Source organism: Mytilus trossulus, chromosome 7 (genome assembly GCF_036588685.1).
Source record: "Mytilus trossulus isolate FHL-02 chromosome 7, PNRI_Mtr1.1.1.hap1, whole genome shotgun sequence".
In the NCBI taxonomy this organism is placed as follows: domain Eukaryota; kingdom Metazoa; phylum Mollusca; class Bivalvia; order Mytilida; family Mytilidae; genus Mytilus; species Mytilus trossulus.
In genome coordinates, this window is record NC_086379.1 from 37,519,830 (window position 1) to 37,524,333 (window position 4,504).

The window sequence follows — 4,504 nt, forward strand, 5'->3', positions numbered from 1 at the left end:
ATTCTATGACTGTTTAATGAAACATCATTTGTAAAAGTTCTATTACTGTTAAGGTTATGAAACATCACTTGTAATAATTATATGACTGTTTAATGAAACATCATTTGTAATAGTTCTATTACTGTTAAGGTTATGAAACACCACTTGTAATAATTCTGTGACTGTTTAATGAAACATCATTTGTAATAGTTCTATTACTGTTAAGGTTATGAAACATCACTTGTAATAATTCTATGACTGTTTAATGAAACATCATTTGTAATAGTTCTATTACTGTAAAGGTTATGAAACACCACTTGTAATAATTCTATGACTGTTTAATGAAACATCACATGGAAGAATCGAATTACTGTTATGGTTAAGAAACATTACTTGTAAGAATTGAATTACTGATACGAGTTATGAAAACACCACTTGTACTGTTTATGATTTATTACATTTGTATGTGTAGTGTAGTATGTTAACATCATCATTTATCAAATATTTGCATCTTTGTTAAACTATTGCCAGATCTTTGTAGAATTGTGTTTATGCTTATATTTAAATTCCCATTTAGGTGTCCATGCAGACGCTGAAATAAAGAATCAGAGGTTTAAAAATGCCAGAGCCAAAATGTGAAAGAAAATGTTCAGTTTTGTTTTAAAAAAACGAAAAAATGATTACTTATTGTTTAGAAACTTTTATTATTAGTTGATTCTGTATTTAACCTATGGGGGATATAGAATATCATGATTACAAATCATATCATATCAAGCCTGTACCAGCAAAAAAAAATCAAAGGGTAGTGATATACAATTTATGTTTTATATGAATGTCTCCCACTTTACCAAACTATATTTATTGACAACAACTTCAATCCATCAACATGAATGATAATTTTTGTGATGAATTTGGGGTATAATTTCTTCAAGATTAAATGTAGGATATAAATGAATTCAGATGTTTGGTAAATATCAATGGGACAGCAAACCAACAGTGTGAGTTAATCAAACATAGATATGCCTGTACTATTGGCAGAGCATACCTCAAACAACAATGGATTTTCTACAAAAAAAACTTTAAAAATTGATACTTTGAAAGATGATACTGCCACCAGTGTGACTGTTTCACATCAGCAATTAAAAATGTTTAAAAGCAGGCCTTACTCTTCACCATTACATGCACTAAAATGGATAAAAGCTAGACCTAGTCACAAAATGATGTATCATATGTCGTAGAAAAATTATTAAGGATTCAGAGACCCAAACATGTTAAATTCTATTATCTAATTGTTCAATATATTTATTGAATTGATTAGCCAACTCAGGGAAAATATCTATAAAATCATAATATCATTCATTAACCTTTGGATAGTATTCTGTAAGCAAAATGTATATCACATTGATATGTTTGTATTTGAGTGAACTAGATATGATGACTACATTGACGGAGTCCACAGAATTATAAAGAGTAGATGGATGGGATGGTTGATTTTACATCCTATAGTGGCAGCTTAAAGGATTATCTTTTTAACAGCAGTGATCTCCACCAGATGTGTTCATTTAAAGACTGTGATATTTATATTGTTTTGAATTTTTACAGAAAATAAATATTTGAATTTTCATATGTTTTTTGTCTTGAATTTGTTTAACAGCCTGAACTTGTGTATTTGTACAGGAATGCTTATGTAGTCTGTTTTGTATCTAACTTTTGTTAATGGTATCAAGGTAGTATGCTCATGGCATGTGTAGAAGGTCATAAGTTCAACGTGATGGATAATACTAAAGACTTTAAGATGGGTGCATATTGGTCTTAGTAAGAGAAGTACTTACTTGGGTTTACTTAGATTCTTTTTCTGATACAGGAACTAAAGTTCCTCTTCATTGGTCTTTATATCTAAATCTTCTCCACTTCCGGTGATTGTTGGGTTATAGTCTTTGTACATCATTGTTTGGTTCTTCCAGTATTTATCTAGCCTAATCTTAAATGTGGTACTGTTTCACTTATTATTTTATTGAAGAGATCATTTTGTTTTTGTCTAGCTTTGAAAAAGCTTGATTGATTGATTCTTGTTTAACAACACTTTCAGCACTATTGTAATAGCATAAAAAAATAGTTTGTCCAAAGGTCAGTTTACATGAAACCACTTGTGGTAGGTGAATGATATTTGGTATGTAGATGTATTGGCAGTCTCATTTCCATAGAGATTTTCTCAGTCATAGTTCATTGACTTTCAATGTCATAGTTAACATGTTTTAGTCTGTGGTTAGATCAGTTTAAGATGAACCACTAATGTTATGTAAAAGATATTTGGTAACACAGAAGGTTATGCTTGCCTTATAACTACATACATTGTCATCACTCTAAATTTGTTGGAAGTGTAGATTGATACCTCTTGAACAAATCATCAGAGATTTTTTTTAGAGATACAAAAATGTGTTCCCAGTACACGGATGCCTCATTCGCACTATCATTTTCTGGTAATTTGGCATTAGAATTAGGAAGATCAAATCACAGGGAACATGTGTACTAAGTTTCAAGTTGATTGGACCAAAAACTACCTCGATCAAAAACTTTAATCTGAAGCGGCACAGACCAGAAAACATAATGCCCAATTAAATGAGGCATAAAAAAAGCCTAAACACCACATTGAAACTGGACAAATTAATGTATGATTCAGTCATGAACAGATGTCTGTTAAAACAAGAATGTGTCCAAAGTACATGGATGCCCCACTGGCACTATCATTTTCCATGTTCCATGGACTGTGCAATTGGGGTCAAAAGTCAAATTTGAAATATCATATCATAAGCATCAAGTGTACTAAGTTTCAAGTTGAATGGACTTCAGCTTCATCAAAAACTACCTTGACCAAAAACTTGAAACTCCCACTTTCATTTTGTATGTTCAGTTGACCGTGAAATTTGGGTCAAAAGTCAAACTACCTTGACCAAAAACTTTAACCTGCAGACGAACGAACGGAGCCACAGACCAGAAAACATAATGCCCCTCTACTATCGTAGGTGGGGCATAAAAAAAGGCAAAGTAAAAGAAATATAACTAGCTGAGAATAAATTTATTCTAAAACAATGTGTTCTAGAAAGAACTAACATACAAAATACAGATATAAAATGTTCAACATATAAAGCACTAAATACATTACAACACATTGACTGGTGGGCACAAACAAACAAAAATATGACAACAATGGTCACATTTAGTAAATCATTTTGGATAATAAATGCTTATATAAAATAAATGTGCATAAACAAAAACATATAAATTAAGATTTTCACAACATCTAGCAATTAAGTAAGGGCTATTCCAAAAACTTTTATTGATGGATTTTTTAAGGCACTTTTATATAAATTTCTGTTTTTGATCAGAAAATAGTAAATCTGAAATGTATAAATAAAATTCATTGGTGGGGTCTATTATAATTAAGTGCCCTTAAAAATTGTGGAACAGCCCTTTCACTATGGATAATAATTCCAATGTTAAACAATACAATTTAGGACATGGTGGGCAGTGCAGTGAATAGCAATGTTTTCTTTAGTTTTTTGCCTTTAAAAAACACAAAATTGCATAATAACAACTGCATTATTGGTAAATCAACATTAAGATTTAATTTGATTTCTGTGTTTTTAACGCCACTTTAAAGCACCAATTTTGGGTCTTTTTGTTAAGGCCAGGAAGCCTGAGTGCCCAGAGCAAAAACATTAAGAATAATTTCAGAATCTAATAAACAACTCAGCACTACTTATTTCAGTTTACAGAATAAATATTTGAATAATAAGGTCATTTTAAGTCGGGTTTCAATTCTTTAAATTATGTGGATAATTTTAGGTAAAAATACAGAACTGTTTTCACACTTTACCTTTCACATTTTAAGTTACAGTGATTTCAGGTTTAGGAATTTTCGTTGGAGGCCAGACTCCTTTAGTTTTTTCCAACAGGGTTTGCCCCATCACCCACTTTTCTTTTCATAGAAAATAATTATAAAAGGTCATTACCAAAATTTAGGTAGATGTGAGATCTTCCTTTTTACAATTTGAGACCCAAATTATGCCAATGCTAAATATAAGATACAAGTATGAGTTGGCCTTTTCCAACCATTTTTTAAAAAATCAAATATCTCAAAAAGGAGTTTTATGACTGTAGTCCTATCAATATTTTCAGTTATAAAACAAATGACCTTCTGACTTCAAAGTATCAATTTAAAATTCCAGATTTTTTTAAATTTACCTGACTCCATCCTTATAGAAAAGTGAAAGTCATTTTAAATTTCTCTTGTATGGTTATGGATACTGTTATTAAGCTTTTCATTTCTAGGGAACAATAACATGTACATGTATCATATATGGATAATAATTCTGAATAAGACTTTACACTTTGGTAAATGGGATTTAAATTTGCTCTCAAACGTAAAGCATCATTTCATACTTCCCTTTATTAAAAGTCACACCCTTTGGATTCATTATCATTAATTAAATACTTATTTCTGTGAAGTTTTGTTATTACAAAA